General features: G+C 42.3%; 1 protein-coding gene across 1 annotated transcript in view; it reads right to left on the bottom strand.

Moving 5' to 3' along the window:
• SATB1 (SATB homeobox 1) overlaps nt 1–14943 on the bottom strand; it is a 100998-nt gene extending 86055 nt beyond the window's left edge. Inside the window, exon 1 of the mRNA XM_054708083.1 lies at nt 14692–14943. The gene's annotated coding sequence lies outside the window, so the exon portion shown is untranslated. The remainder of the gene's footprint in view (nt 1–14691) is intronic.
• Between the last annotated feature and the right edge of the window lie 2503 nt (nt 14944–17446).

Here is a 17446-nt window from a genome sequence, read left to right as displayed (position 1 = left end):
CTCATAGGTGAAGTTAAAAGTCACAAAGTCATTCCGCTTCCTCACTTCTACCCCCACATTACATAAGCATAGTTGCCATTAGAAATGGGTCTTTTGGAAGCTTTAATGTAGGTACCTACTCAAACTGGGAGGGCATCCAGATACCAAACAAATAATGGTATACCGCAGAAAATAACAGCAAGAAGCTTGAATATGTTTCAGGGGAGATAACGGAGCAATGATAATCAACTCTAAATATGGGGCTTCGAGTGTTTTTGTTTTTTTTTTCTTGGTGTTTTTTTCCCCTAATAGGTGGGGTTTCCATTATAGCCAGACTGATAGTGATCAAGAGTTGTTTCCTAATTACATTGGGGTGGATGTAAATACCCACCGGTAATTTGTGATATGGTTTTAATAGAAAAAGGTCATTATGAAAGCCGAGCAAAGGGAGGCCAATGTTAATGCTAATTTTGGGAAAACTGGGTAAGGGAAAGGAACCATTGTAGTTGGCTTCTAGAACCTGACAAACTATCTGGGCCTAAAAACCCAGAAATATTACAAGCCTCCCCCCCCCCCCCCCCCCCCGCCATTTGTTGTTGTTGTTTCTTTGTGTGTGTGTATGTTTTTAGCAAAAATGTATTGGGCAAAAATTTTGAAAACTACCTTTATTTCCATAGATATCAGTATGGATCATAACCTTAAGGCACAACGGTAATAGCTCCATCAAAACTGGTATCTCTATCTAGACTTAGATCCGAAAATTGAGTAGGTAGAGGGAAGGATTCCTATGATGGCTGTTGAGTCCTCTAGTGTAGATATCACCACCAGAATGCTTACAGTTTCAGCTTGCCTCATTCCCCCCCCAAAACCCCTCCCCCCCGAATTGCTTCTGGAGTGCCCTTCTTCCCGCTTCTCACCTGGGGCCTCCCTTCTGCCATATTCTTAGAGTGAAGCTTGATTCCACTCTTCCTTCCAAAGCCTTCTCCAGCTGTTCCTTACATCCTCTTGATGCTCCACCATTACCACCTGTCCTTCAGTGTGACCTTCCTATTTACATGTCTGCCCCTCCAAACTGCAAGTCTGTGAGCACCTTGAGGGTGTATTTACATCTGTATTTCTGGAGTCTCTCACAAGTGCCAGCCATCACAGGGAAAGGAACTCTAGAACTATTTTTATACGAAATCTTAGGAAGAGTCTTGACGTCTTAGAAAGTAAAGCCGGGTGCTGGGATCAGAAGTTAGCTCAGTGGCTCCCAAAATGGGCTTCAGGTTAACATCACCTGAGGAGCGCCTTCCATAACCCAGAGGTCCATGCTCCACCCCACTGCAATGGCCAGGCATTCAGCTGGTTAGAGCTCCCAGGGTGATTCCAATTACAGCCCAGATTGGCATCCACTGGGTTAGGTAATATTTTGAAGATAGGAAATCAAATATACTACCTGCTAGGGCATCCTCAAGTGAAGTTTTTAAGCCAATCCTGAGTTCACTTGGAAAAGTTAAAATTGTGTTGGGACCAGCACTTTCTCCAAAATTTAAGGAATATATGTGCAGGCAAGCCACTAAATTAAAAAAAAATAAAAAGGATGATGAGGAGGAGGACAAGTTATTAGATCATTGATTTGTCAGTTAAAGAAATGCCATTTGAGGAACCAAGATAAATCAGCATTTTGCACTTGCTTGAGATTTACTAAGGTGCCAGAAATCCTGTAAAGGTATGTGATTTACCATCACAGACATAAGTGACTAACCACAAAATTACACATGGAAGTAAAGTTCTAAAACCAGCCTATTATTTGCTGGAGCCAGAAGCATCCCCGTTTCCTCTATTTCTTTTGTCAACATAGTTGAGCATGAGTTTTCTCCCGAAAAAAGAACTTCAGCCTGGAGTGAGATTCTCCTTGAACAGCTGAAAACTGTTCCACTTATTTCCAGACTAAGTCGCTGCACTTAGGCAGAACTGACGAATTCACAAGGTCCATTCCCAAGAGCCAGTGACAGGTCCTCACAGCGCTAGCTGCCATGCAATACTCTCAGGAAGCTCAGGGGATTTTAATTCCAACAAAGTCAAACAGCAGCCTATTCCCAATCCACCGTTTTAGCCAAGACATAACCAAATCTTCTTAGTGATGTGAATGTCATCACTAATCTTTCCTGGCTTAACTGGAGGGAGAAACAGTTTGAGGATCTGATGCACCTGATTCCTAGTTCAGAACTTTGGGAGGAGTATTAGCCAAAGGGAGTTTCTGATATTGTACTGCTGTGCCCATCACCACAAGGCAATGGACAGGAGTTGTCCATCAGGAAGGAAAGCCACCACCAGAAACAACTGTATCACACCTGGACTGGGGCTAAATTCCATTATCATGCTTGAAATTTGTTGTCGCAAGGGAGAAGTTAATTCAGAAGTAAAGCACATTCTATGGGGGATGATGGAAAAGATTTGGAAGCAGATTGTGTTGATGGTTCCACAACAGTGTGAATAGAATTAATGCCACTGAATTGTGCACTTAAAAATTGTCAAAAAGGCATACTTTATGTTATATATCTTTTACCCCAATTTAAAAATTTTCAATGAAAAAACTAAAACAAACCAATCTTTCACCTATTCCTAAGTTTGGCAGGTATATATTATCATGAAAATATCATGCCAAGGAGAACAACAATGAGCTACAACATACTAAACAACCCCATGTTCACCGACAACCTTCCATTGCTTTGTCCTTACCCGCCAACAGCCACAGTCCAGCCTATGCAAGATAATTAATTCCTATGATGAATACCTGACCCAAGGATAATTAACATGGATTTGTAATTAGAGACCAAGATCCCACCCAAAGTAGGTAATTTGATGGTCCTATAATGCAAGAAAACTGTTCTATTTTCAGATTTTATTCTGTACTATTGTATTTTTGCAAGAGATGAGAATGAAACAGAAACAAACAAACAAGAGTACATAAAGTCCAAAAGTTCTTTTTGGATATTTTTTCAAATGAGTAAAAATTAACTATATTCCTAAAATAGTAGACCCTTCCAATTAACAGTACTTAAGAGTGATGAACATTTCCATGCAGTACAGCCCCAGATGTGTAACAATTGTATAAATTTAGTCTATGTAATAATTTGTAAAATGTCTCTGTATAAAGACTTTAAATTCTAATTTTAAATAAAAATATAATGTCTGTTTAAAAAAAGCCTAAAAGCCTTTCAAATTTAATTTCCAGTCACTTTTTAGTGATAATAATTAGGATTAAAGTATTTACTTCAGCATGCAATAATTTTATATCATCTTTTTCTATAACATATTGTCCTGTATTCTGTTTCCTATCATCTATTCTTACTGATTTCATATTTATTTTACATTAGGGAACCTCCTTATGAATGAAGAAGTTTTTAATGTATTGGAAATTCATGTGTAAATTATATCTTATGGAAGTTCATACCTACATATATATTTTTGATGCATGATTAAGCAACATTAATACATAGGAAAGCCAAACTAAAATTATATATTACATATAAAAGCATAAATAAAATACTACAAAAATAGTTTCACAGTATAGCTGCAGCTAGACATATCAAGTTACCTATTTTTCAGGTGTCTCTTTATCTATTAGTGTGTTTATTGTGGGATTTAATTCATTAAGTAACTAACATGAACTATAAATATATATGCAAATTTCCAGCTAATATGAAGCAAAAAGTTGATAAATAATGCTTCTGTATAACTATAAAAACAGAACAAGTGAGCCTTGAGGCTATTTTTTAATCATTTTTATTCTGTAAAGACTATTTTCATTTGTATTTTAAAAAAAATATACACATGAATACACTTGAGAGAAACAAACAGCATATTTATGAAAAAATCTTGATGGGAACCAGCTTGAAATTATTTTGTGACTGTATTGCTTTAAAGATGGACAATACCTATCATTGTATTATTTCTACAACTGAAAAAACACTATATATTCACACTATACTTAATTAAAATAAAATTTATATCTCCATGAAGATAACAAGGCTTCAAAAATTAGTTTGCTTTGCACAAAGGGGTCTTGTCACTAAAAATTTACAACACTGCAGGTGTAAAGGCATGTGCGGCAAGTTAGGATATAAAGCAAATGTTGGGGCATTCTCTATAGATTTGGGAAATTCAATTGTTTGGCCAATATCCAAGTATGAATAAAAGTGGACGTAACATGCATTCAACATAATACGATATATGTTCACAGGTACCGTTTGCATGTAGATTACACAATTTGAAACTAGTCTACCACAGTCTTCATTGGAAATTCTTTAGGACCCAGAGTTAGTGTAGCGCCTCTATTATTAAGCAACTCCCACAAAAGAGGATAAAGGACAGTGGGTAAAGTAGTGGACAGAAGGCAGAGAGCCTGGATTGGGGCTTGCTTCTTCCTCTACTAGCTAGCTGAGTGAACCTTCATAGGTCAAACAGGGTCGGCTTCTGTATCTATAAAGTGATGGAAAATAATCTGATCATCTTTAAGGCCACATGAAAAAATTATCTGCCCTTTAATTTAATTTAAAAAGTCAAGTTCACTTTAAAGAGAATATAAGTATATAAGAAAATTTCTCACTTGCTACATGAGATGTTTATCTATATAGGAGACAGGTGTCAAACAAACAAATAAAAAAAAAAAAAACACACACCATTAAGGCAAAGAGAAACTTTAACTCACCAGATTCCATCTGTTACATTTGAATTCATGCATAATTGATTATCCATGACTGGTAAGTTCTTTTCTCACTAGCCCACCACAGTTTTCCAAACATTAGGTATTAAATCACTACTCAAGTAGACCACATTTCCGAAACAGCAAGGGCAGAATAAGAATATTTTAAATGAAAAATTACATGCTGGTTAATAATAATACAGCTGACCTATGTTTAAGGGAGAGAAATTTTAATCATGTGCATATTAAATATTAATAACCTATTCTGTTATTGTTATAATAAGGTTAAGTAGGCTTCTCCCTGCTTAAGGAAAGAGAGAGAAGTAGGAATGCATAATGGTGCAAAAAGATACAGAGACAGGAGGCAGACATAAGGAAAATGTGTCAACAATAAACAAGAGGAAATGAGAAAGAAGGAAAAGATGAAGGTGGAAACTAATCTCTGTGTGTCATTATGACTGCCAGAGTACTGGCAAAGAAGCAGCATCCTTTTATTTCAATTTTAATCATTTCTGAATTTTAATACCCAGCTCCTTTTGTAATTCTCCTGGCATTCCCCATATGCCTCCATCCCAGCCAAAACACCAGTGTAAATTAAATGGCAGGCAACCACACTACTGATGTAGCCTCCCAAAAGAACCTACCAGGTGACCAAAAGCAAAAAAAGGTACGTCTACCTTACATCTCTGAGGACGTCTAGCCAATTAAGGCTGAATGTTCTCTACTTTCTTTAATTTTGAAAAGAATGACAGCAGTTAGGTAATCTACAGATAGAGAATCATGAAGAAAAAAAATAAGGCAAGCCAGTAGTAATACAATAATCAGTGACCATCAGGGCCTGGAAAAATGAGTTTGCTCTCACTGGCACTAAGGAGCATCACATGATTATTTAATTACAGCTCTAATTTTTGTCTCGTGGATGGCAACATATCAACAATTAATAGGGCAAATAGAGGAGACTGTTTTTAAAGAGACAGAATGTGCATGGTAATGGAATAGGTCACACAGCAGTGTACCACTTAAGAATACTTTCCTTTCTGTAACTAAATAGGACTGTTTTGCAAAATAGCCCCACACATGTTTTTTTTTTTTAAATATATTTTATTGATTTTTTACAGAGAGGAAGGGAAAAGGATAGAGAGTTAGAAACATTGATGAGAGAGAAACATCGATCAGCTGCCTCCTGCACACTCCCTACTATGTGCCCGCAACCAAGGTACATGCCCTTGACCGGAATCAAACCTGGGACCCTTGAGTCCACAGGCAGACGCTCTATCCACTGAGCCAAACCAGTTAGGGCCCCACACATGTTTTTAAAAGAAAATAAATTTAAAGAGGAAGTGTTTTTTTTTTTAAGATAACTTTCTTAGAATGCCCAGAACTTTTCAGAATGTTTTAAATGCAACTAATGCAACCCCATTGGAATTCGAGTATTAATTTAAAGGAATAGAGTGAAATGTTCATTAATATAAATACCCTAAATCTTAAAACATTTAAAAGTGCAATACATAGAGTTAAAATGAAAAATATATTTGTATGCAGTAACCATGGCTCATATTTTTGCAATGGGACCCTGAACAAAATCATTATTGTAGGAAAGAATAGGTAGAGGTCCACAAGCCTTGGGCCACTGGTAAATAGTATTTTTGGTCCCAGAATATCAGAAAGATCATTGTGGCCTAACTGTACAAACCTAGGGGAGTGCTCTGTGTTGACTCTAATACAGTTTGCTACCACAACCAAACACCAAGGGACCACAGACCTGAACAGAGACACTTCACCTAATCCTTGAGGTCAGACAATGAGAATGAAACAGACCCCAGTGCTACTGTCAAAAAAAATGACAGAGCACATAGTTAAGAAGAAAAACATTCAATTATCCAGAAAGCCGGACATGTGCAGATTAAGTGTTCAGATAACCCCAGTAAAAACAGAAACTTAGAGAGAAAGGTCTCCCCCCTGCCCCCCATTAAATCATTATTGCAGCACAAGCTAAATTCGCTGTTTTATTATTAATTTTGCAAATCTTTAATGAGTGCTCACTATGCAAGGCACAGAATACTAACTGTGAACTTTTTCCTATTTTATATAACAGAGATATGCACCTTACAGTGAATTTTTTTTTGTAGTTTAATGTCTTACTGAAGTAAATATAAGCAGCACCTAAAAAGTTGGGCATACTAGTGCAATTTTAAGGGCTATATTACATGGCTACAAGGTCCTCGTGTCCAAATTAACCAAGGGAATTCACAGAGTTAACCAATTTGATGCAATCGTCTAAGTAAGGCGAAGTCCCGCTTCAAACTCCTCTGGGTAGTCAGTCCCCCATCATTCTGCCATGCCAAAAGCCAAAGCAAAAACCCAGGTTTGAAATCTGGAAAATAAAATAGTCTTAGAACTACTGTTGTGATCAACTGCTCACATGTATCTTAAGTATAAGGTTTTGGAGCATTTTAAGGAAACGTAACTTGGATCAAGGAACAGTGACTAAAATGATTCCACAAAATACAAGTATCAAGAGGGACTCAATCAACTCCATAAGCTCTTCATGGTGTGGGTTGGCCAAAGTCATCAGAAAACAAGAAAATGTGGGCATCTCAAAATATAATGTGGGAAAGGTAAAAACAGCTGAGGGACAGCAATTTCTGCTACTGGCAAAAGTGATCAAACCAATACCCATTACAAGGAAAGGAAAAAAAGAAAAGCAGGGAGAAAATTTTGTATCCCAGTGAAAAGTTCTAAAATTCAGTTGTTTTAGTAGAAACCATTTTGATGATTCTGGACCAAAAATCTGACTGCATACATTCTAAAAGAATATTTTTAAGAGTCTAGCAAGCAGCAGCTTGTAGGTAAGCATATACATCATTCTTTCTTCTTTCTTTTTTACATGGCTGTTAATATAGAGTTAACATGTCTCAGAAAAGGCTGTAATTAACTGTCTACTGCTCTAATAACACTAATAAGCGTACAGTATTATTAAAATACAATGACTGCATACAAAGTAAGGCTGTCATTTTTTTGACTTTTAAGATAATGTTCTAAATTGTTTTTGAGTCTTTTTCAACCACCCAAAAGAGCCCACCTCTAAGATTTGTTTTATAAAGCACAGCGATTAAAATATTGTTATTTCCTCCCATAGTCTGAAGAGATCTGTCTAACATTAAATAGGATACCTAGGCATTATTTCAATGGGTAAAGACACAATGAAAAACACTAGGATTCTTTTACCAATTCCGTATATCCTTTTAAAATTTACAAGTGTAAGCATTTTAGTTTAGCCCCTCATTCACTGATAATATACTTGAATGGGGAAAGAAAGGTTAGCTTTATCAAGAATCACATAGCCGTGTTGTTAATTCCCAATGATTTTCCATTGTCTAGTTCACTGGAACAAGAAAACTCAATTGCATTCAACATCAAACAGCTAATTATGGATTTGCTATATTCAAGACTATCTCCATTTCAAAGGATATCTGTGTACACTGGGTTCTATTTTATTTATAATAATTATTACAATGAAATATTTATAACATAAAACCTCTTTTACCTTAAAGTCCTTAACATTATAAACGGTGAAAGGCCAAATTCTCATTTACATGCTCTTAACAGCATTACAGAAACCATTGAGTAAGACTAGAAAGGAACATCTAGCAATCAAGTTTACTATATGCCTGGCTTCCTGGAAAACTGCATCTCAAGAATTCCCTTTTCTTTAAATATCTCAAGGAAAGATCCGTCTAGCAACTTCCCGTGGGAGCTTCCTACCCTATTTTGCCACCCGCCGCCCCCCCCCCCCAAAAAAAAGAAAGCCCACTGAAAAATTTGTGTTGGTATCTGGTCTCAAATCATCTCTAGCTGAGAAAAAGCAACATCCCAACACAGAGACCCCCCCCCCACCCGACACTCAATGCCTGTCCCTCCCTGGGGCTGTAGCCCTGCTTCTCCACATGGAATGGATAGGAACGTTTCTGGCGCTTACCCTCCAAATATCAGAAGCTGCTCTCCGAATCTAGCCCTACAAGAGAGCTATCAAAAGGTAGCCTTTGATGAGGTGACAGTGAGGGAAGTTCTCTCTGGCAGTGCTCAGCAAGGCAGAAGCATCCCCAAATGAGGTGGTTACCAGTTGCCTGTGAAGCAGTTGGACCATTACTGCAGTTCTGAGGGTGCGTCACAAATCAGGTCATAGCTCTGGGTAGAGTCCACCCACTTCACCCTGTACAACGCCCTCCACTTCCTGCACACCTGGGGGGGAGGGGTACAGCACGGGGGGGGGGGGGCCAATGCAGATCCACGGATATCCTTGTAAAGGCACAACCAGGTGCAGCCTGACATCCGCTTCTTCTGCAAGCCTTTCAGCTTCGTTTGGGGGGCCTGCAGCCCGAGGTACTCAAAATGTGTGCAATCACAGGCAGGTTCTAAAATGAGTGGCGAGCGTCATAAAATAGTGCACAGTTCAATGTTTTATCCAGCAAAGACCTTTCCTCCACCACTGGAAACGGAACCACGTCTTCATTTTTGATTACAAGACACTTCACAACCCAATGTCAAATAACGGGACTGAAATTTCAGGAGAATCTAGGCACATAAATGCCAGGGTACCAGCTAACTCATTTCCGTCTCGCATAACTAAACTAGATCACTGCCTAAGCTGAACTACATGTTTGAAAGTCCATTGAAAGAGATGATTAGAATTTCTATTACGAACCAAGCCTCAGACAGCAACATCAGTGGAAGTGATAAAGAATAATTTGAAAGAATAAAAAATAGGCCAATATGCTGGAGAAATGCTATGCCACTAAATCTCACCCTGAATACATAGACACACAATCTGTATCTATTTACTCTGAAATGAAATATCTGATCTTAAAAAGACTTTAAAAGAAATAAACAGCAAAAGGTACCATTGGCATAAGTTCAAAAGTATTAAATAATGTGTGTTAATGTGCTGATCACACTCTATGAAGACATCAAGTTTAAATAGACTTACCATTGAGAATAGCACTTAGGAACTATATATAAATTACCATAGTAGACACTCTTTCTTTGGTATAGGGAAGCAGAAGAGCCTTGTGTAACAAATTTGATTTATATGCTGTATTAAGACCACATTCTGCTCTGATGTCAATGAAATATGTGATTAGAGATTGCCAATTGTGTGTAGACGATGAATATAAGAGGGACTTACAGAATGTAAGTGAAAATAAGAATTTTCTCAAGTTAACCATAAGTTTTAGAATTCAACTTTAGCAGTGTTTTGATGTTTCCAGGAGTTTGAAAGAGAAGGGATTTTAATTGTAAAAGAAAAACAACAAATTCATTTAGTATTACAAGAAAGCTGAAATCACCCATATTGTAAGGTTGATAGAGTAAAAGGAAAGGAGGCAAGAATATTTTCAGAGGGAAGCCAACAGTACCGAGCAATCAATGAGCCCCACTTTGCACTTATATTTGAAGATTTCCAGTAAAAACTGAAACATTCCATCTTAGACTTGGAAAGGAAGACACTTTATCAAAGTTATTATCTAAGTAATCAAAGCGCTTAAGTAACCTATTTGGAACTTTGTAGAAAGTCAATTTAGAAAACACACTCTTGAATGTGTTTGAACGTATTTGTCCTGAGGTTGCTCTAACAGATGACTATTTTAAGGGGCATGCAGATTCTTTGGGGGTTTTGATGTTACAGTTGAGGTATGTAAAGTAACATTTCTTCCAGCTGGTTCTCACACGACAGAGATGAAATTACTTTTCTTTAAGGTTTTGCCACTGGGAAATGATAAGAAAACCTGCTTTCAACCCCTACCCCCAACCAGGAAGAGTCTGAAGCCCTGGATTATAGCACAGGTAGATATTAAAATGGAGACAGAGCCGTTATTTAGTGGTGACAGGAATATAAATACGTGCACTAACCTATAAACTGGTACTTACTTCAGGAAGGTAAGTAATATTTTTCCTCTGATTGCTGAGCTGTCAGTTTAATGCAGCGTAAATAAACAGTAGGTGCCTGCTAGCTCGAAGTAGGAAGTGTTCATTCCACACGAGGAACAGATTACTGAAGCCTGATGCTCATCATGCTGAAACATAACTTTCATTTTACCAGAAAATACACCCTACCGTGGAGGATTTTTCGTGCCTGATCTATTAATTAACTTAACTCTGTTCTGTCAAAATGTAAACCAATTTGTTAAAATCATCCCAGACTTTTGGAGTTTGAAAACCAAATCAATTTGAAAAGCAAGAGTAATGACTGCTCTGTAACCTGACCACAAATGCTAAAGCCAAATACTTAACAGAATAAGCAATAACTGTACAAACACACCCCCCCAAAAAAAAAAGAGAGAAAAGAACAAATTTAAATATGGAATTTAATAATCTGAGTTACAGAATTTACTCAAAATCCTCCTCCTTGGCTAATTAAAAGCAACTGGCATCTTTACTTTTGTTGTCACCTTGTGCTACTTAGGTCCATCCAATATGTATGCTTGTTCTGCTCCCTGAAATATCTAAAGGTAAGCCATTCATGAAAATCAAATCATACTCTTTGCTTCTAACAGAAACATCACTGAGCTCTGCTGAGAGAAGTGGCAAGCTTGAGGATCAGATGACGATGCCCTTCCTAACAGCAGTCATATAAAATGTGGTTTTCTTCCCATTTTCTATATGCCACAACGCTATGACAGTATATAGCAAGTAATTTTCTCCTTACGTACAAGTACTGAGCAAAATATTTCATGGCATCATTTAAAATGGGGACACATCTGATCTAAAAAGTATACAAGGCAATTTGGGGAGGCTGTTCTTTAAAACATGAACACATTCTGATAATCAATGGGTTGTAAAGAGAAAAGAAGGGTTTAAAAATATTTTTTGCATTGGACTACAACATGTCTGGATATGGTCTGAATATTGATTCAGTGACATGTATTTATTTTACATACTTCACCAATCCCAAGTACTAATAAGAGTCATCCAAGATAACATATCTTGAAAGAAATGATGTGTCTGTGTACAGGGCATATCTATGTATGGCCCTTTTGGAAATTTACAGAGCAGATGACAAACCACTAGAGTGCTTTATAGAGTCCCCACTGTATATCCATGTTGTCTTTAGCTTAATAGAGTTTGTAACCAGAAGATTTTTACAATAATGAGGAACAGGTGCCTGTCACCTGACCTTTTAGGCCTAATTTACAATCCACAACCTGTCACCTGAAAAAAAATAATTCAAAACCTCCTCCAGGTATTTCCATCTTTGCCAACGTAATGTAGTCTTTCTTAACCATCACTCAGCATATCGTATCTTATTAAGTCGCAGGTTCACATGGCTGGCAACAGACTCCTTTGCAGAAATAAGCCAATGCTCATTTTGTGGTGGTTCTTGTTTAAGATGCTGAGAAACAAAAGACCCACTTTTGTAGATGATCAACCAAAGAATATATTAATTTATTACAACAACTAAACAAAAGGCATTCCTTTTGAATACTTTTACATACAAAGAACTATTATTTATTACATATTTCAGCTTGTGGGAAAATGAGGAATGCATTGATTCTGGAAATAACTATTCAGACTTTGGGAAGTTCTTTAGGTTTTCTTTATCTTCCCCCTCCCTTCCATCCCTCCTACCCCCCACACATTTTAAGGCACTAGTACTTTAGGAGGGAAATCCCTATTTGTTCTTTATTATACATCATTTGTATTCATTATTCAGAAAGGAATACAAAATTGAGCAGTGATTTTTATTTCTCTTGTACGAGCTTGTTACATGTAGCCATGCTCAAATTTAACAGTGCTTTGTATTTTATAGCTACTGTTTACATATTATGTATTGCGTATGACTGAACAACTCTACATTTAAAATATTGTTTCCATTAGAAAAAAACATGAAGTAATAAGTGTCAAATGGAGATGAAGAATAAACATGCCTGGTATATTTATAAAATGCATAGTCATTTAAAATATGCAGAAATACGATACATATTTTGCTACTGTTACATAGTATGCACATTGTTTAAAGTCTATTTAATAATGTGCCTAACCAAGTTAATTAAAGTATTTATGTCTGGTGATTGTGTTAAACACTTGGAGAGGTAGTGAAAGATGCAGCCAGTTACTTCTGCAAACTAAAGTTGAAATTATGCACTTATTATAACCTTTTCTAACAATGTGAGAAAAACAGAGTAAATATATTAAATCTGTTTCACAACAGATGCTTAGGTTGTTAATATTTAAGATGCCTATTCATGCTATTCCTGTCTGCACATTTGTCAAAAATGTAAGCTTGAATGCTAATGTTTGCCAGCAGACTGGAGCAGCCAGTATATGAATGTACTACTGTTCTACTAAAATAATATGCAATAGAAATAAAGAACTGCTGCTAAATCATAGCACCAGTACCACATAGCAGATTAAAGGTTTGTAGAGCAAAACACCTCAACCTTGGTTTTCTCCAGTCTTAAAGTGAGGGGTGGGGGGAGGAGGTGTTGCAGCCACATTTGACTACAGAATAAATCTTGCGTTCCTGATATCTCAGAAAAATCCACTGTAGACAGGGTGTCAATTTCAATGAAGTTTCAGCGGGATGAGTTACCCTGTAAATTTCAGGAACTGCTTCGAACAAAACCTGGCACTAAGCCTTGTAGTTTTACTCCTTCTTCCCCCCCTACTCTGTCCTCTAGGGAAAGTCAGGGGGCCTGGCCTCCAAGGATGCAGGCTGGGAACCGCAGGTTCTGTCCTGAAAACAGGACCTCTTTCTGCTTTCCGTCTTTTACAACCACGTGAAGTCCAAGTGTTACACCGTCTGCCTGGAAAAGCGGAAAGCCGCTGAGAAAGTTCAGAGGAAGGGCCCAGAGGTCAAAGTTGCCAGCGAGGGCACTTGGGGAAGGGACCCTGTGGTTGACACTTGTTAAGTGAAATTTGCAATGCCCTGGTGGAGGTCCGGGCCAAAACCTCCAGCAAGAGCCCAAAGTCCCTCCTGGCATTCTGGAGTCACCCAAGAGTCCTGCTCGGTGCATTGGCCCGGTACGCGCGCGCCACTCCTGGACCTGCCACCTGCCTGCACCGTCCCTCTCACGGCGGTTGCCCAAACCCACGTTCCGCCGCCCCGGGAGCCTCGGCCAGCGGGGCGCACGGAGACAGCCGCCCCGCTCGGGTCGGGACCGCGGGAGGGGAGACCCCCGTGGCTGCTCAGGGATGTCTCCGTCCCTGCAAAGAGGGCAGCAACCTCTCCCTTCCTCCGGCCCATCTCCAAAGCCACGTTCCCTCCAGGAGTCTTCTCAGGACCGGTCTCACCACGGCCAGCGAGGACTGGAAACGCGGAGTGCCGCGGCTTTCAAACTCCCGGCTCCCACTTGAGCGCCCCGGCGGCGCCCGAGTGGTTCCCGGGCAGGAGAAGTTGCCACAAACTTCCCAGGTCCCTGTCCGCCGCCGCTCCCAACCGGCCGCGCGGGCGGGGGGCGGAGGAAGGCGGACCGGGACCGGGGAAGGATGCTGAGCGGACTGGCGATCCGGCGGGAGGGGGGAGCGTCTCCACTCCCCAGCGTCCTCCTCGGGGCACCTTTCTGCCAGCCCGGCTCGGAGGGGCACCGAGAGGCTCTCCCTTTCTCCGGAGGCTTCCTTCGGTCTTCCCTACTCCCCTGTTCTCATCCGAAAGGGGTCACACGCTGACGACCTGAAGGAGTTTGTGCAGCCGGGGTCTGTCGGGCGGGCAGGTGTGTGAGGGTGCCCGCACCCTGGGAGAGAGGACGGATGGCATCTTCGAGTCCCCCCCATCCCGCGTGCTCTCCCTCACTCTGCCGGCCCACCCCTGGACCCGGCAGCGCGAGCGACAGAAGGGGCTCGACAGACCCCTGCCGCCAGCGCCCACGAGAGGGGAGCCGAGCCGCCCCAACCAGGGGCGCCAGGAGTGGGTGCTACAAAGAAGTTTGGATCGATCCCGGAAAAAAAAAAAGAGAGAGAGAGAGAGAGAGACAGCGATAAAAGAGCAAGCGCAGGGAGAAAAAGAGAGGCAAAGGAGCAGAACTCACTCAGGCATGGGCGCTGGGGGTGGCGGTGGCTGTCGGGTGCGGGCCGGAGACCGGGAACGGCTCCCCGGGCGGGCGCACCGGCGTCGGACTTCCGAGGCGGCGGCTTCTGCCTCTGGTGCCGCCGCCGCCGGAGCTGCGGCTGCCGCGGAAGTTAATTGCAACTTGACTTCAAGTTGTCTTCTTTCCCCATCCGAAGTGGGCGTTTAAAGGGGAGAGCGAGGCGAGGAGCGAGCGAGCGAGCGAGCGCGCGGGGCCGAGGGAAGGAAGGGAAGGGGGGGGGGGAGGGAGGAGATGTTAAGGGGGGGAGGAGGGGGCGGGGGCGGGGGCGGGAGGGGGAAGGGGCCGGCGGGAGCTGCTCTGGGCTCGGCGGTCGCCGCGCCCGCAGTCTGGAGGCGCACGGGAGCGGCCGGGCGCCCCCCGCGGGAGCCCGCAGCCGCCCGCGGCGCGCATCCAGCCGCGCTCCTCCGCCCCGCACGCTGCGCCCCGGGGCTCCGTGGGCTCTGCGTCGCCGCCGATTCGGAGCTGGTGCGACGCGGGGCTGGCCGGCGGGGCGGCGAGGCGAGGGCCCGGCCCGCCTCCCCTGCGCCCGCCCCGGCTTCTCCCCCTGGCGGTGGAGCCTCGGCGGCCGCCGGCAGCACCCGGCGCGCTGGAGCCCGAGCCGAGCCGAGCCCGAGCCGCTGCCGCCGCGCGCTGCTCCCAGGCTCCCTCCCTGCGCGCCGGCCGGGGTGTTGGGGGGGGCGGGGGGGGGGGGGGGAGCGGCGGGCCGGAGGGACGAGGGCGGGCGAGGGGCGCGCAAGGGGATTGGCACCGAAGATCGGACCCTCAGCCGCGAGGGGTAAGTGTGGGCGCCTTGGAGTGCGCTTGGGGTGCGCGGCGCGGTTCTCGACGTCCGCCAACCCTCCCCTCTCACCTCTCCCGGGCCCCCACCTCGCGCACCCCTCCTCTTGCTGCCTGCGGCTTCCTCTTGTTGTTCGTTGTTTGGCTGGGCTTTTTTTTTTTTTTTTTTTTTTTTTGAGGGGGAACAGGGGGGTGATTGCAGAGTGTGCCAGCGGAGGAGGAAGTCAGGTGAGAGGCCCCGACAATCCCCCCCCCCCCCCCCAACCCAGCCTGCGTGGGATGTATCACTCCCCACTAGGGGCATGTGGGCCAATTTTTTTCTCTTCAATGTTAGGTGAAGACGGTCTTTCCTAGAGGGCCTCCTTCCCTCACCGCCTGTTCTGCCCATCTCCCTTCACCCCACCCTCGCCCCTCTTAGTACCCCATGCAGGAGCGCTGCACCCCAGCTAAGGAGCACGTGGCGGAAGGAAGAGGAGTGGACCCCTGGCCATTGGTTTACTATTTATCCTCCCATCATCGGCAGCTGTACTTTCCTACTCGCTGGAAGAAAGACGCCTAAGCTGAGGTCCAATTTCTCCAAAAAGCTGGAAGCGAAGAGGGCTTGTGATGAGGGGCGAGGGAATGGTCCCCAAAGGAGACTGAAACTCCGAAAACCTCTGCAAGATCAGGGGTGACTGGAGGTTCAGGACCCCAGCTAAGGTGAAACGGAAATTCAACTTTGCCCCTCTCCTCTGGCCATTCGTCCCCACCCCCACCCCCGACTCTAAGGAAGCTAACAAGTCTTTTGTTTTTTGTGTTGTGTCGTCTTTGGAAAATTTGCATTGAGTATGACAACAGAAAATTACTACTGTTTACTCAGTGTAAGGGGATTGCAGAAAGAAAGAGAAAAGTCTTTACTGTTTCTCTTAGTGTGTGTGTGTGTGTGTGTGTGTGTGTGTGTGTGTGTGTGTAGTTGTTAGGTTCAGGGCTTGAACTGCAAAACGTCAGTTTGTAACAATAAGAATTGCAGAGCCGCCTCGTTGTATTTTTAGAAGCTGCACTTTCTTGAGTTCCTTTCACACAAGGCTTGCTCTCTCATTAAACCCCCATAAATAATTGTATTTACAGAGAAGGAAACTATGGTAGCAGGAGGGAGATGGCTAAGATCTCCATCCCGCTAGCCTGGAACACAGTTTACAGTGAAGTTCCTGGAAAGTGACTGTGGGCTGAGAATTCAGCTTTTTCCTAAAAGCTCTGTTAGGTCCTCTCTGTCAAATGTCTATGAATAAAGCACGCTGGGAAAATCCTGACATCCGTGCAGTCTTATTTTATCTTTTACACAGTGGCGGATGCTACTTTTCAAGCCCTGGTAACAAACACGTCAACTGTGCTGTATTTTGGTGTGGGTTTTCTAAATAAAGGAGAGTCGCCCATGTATTCATGCTGCTTTCTCATCTGCCAGTTCTTTTCTATCAATGGGTATTGAATTCACTGGAATGTATCCGTCTTTTTTCAGCTGATTGTCATTTTAGGCGGAGACGACAATTCCAAAGACATAAGAATACGAAAAGTTTATTTTAGAGAAATAGCCCTCATTTTTTAAGACACAAGTGCCCACCGACTCCTGGTTCTGTAAAGCAAGGCAAAAAAATGTATAAATGATTGTGATAAAACACAAGTTTTCTTTCCTGGACCACTTTCTTCCCCTGCAGGACCCAGGAGACACCCAACCCTGCCTTAGTTTCCCAAAATGCTGAATTGCCTAACCAGTACCAGTATTTCCATCTGGGAATGACATCAGGTTTGGAATGGAAAGAATAAATAAATCCTCAGTCTTTAATTACTGCTTATTAGCAATTTCTTGTAGCAGGCAGCTGATTCTCCAATTCTAAAAGCCTGAAATGAACCTTAACAGAAACTGAAATACAAAAAATAAAAG

This window comes from Eptesicus fuscus, chromosome 18, assembly GCF_027574615.1.
Source record: "Eptesicus fuscus isolate TK198812 chromosome 18, DD_ASM_mEF_20220401, whole genome shotgun sequence".
NCBI classification, from domain to species: domain Eukaryota; kingdom Metazoa; phylum Chordata; class Mammalia; order Chiroptera; family Vespertilionidae; genus Eptesicus; species Eptesicus fuscus.
Note: the sequence above shows the minus strand (reverse complement) of the source record. Positions and strands in the feature narration are given on the sequence as shown.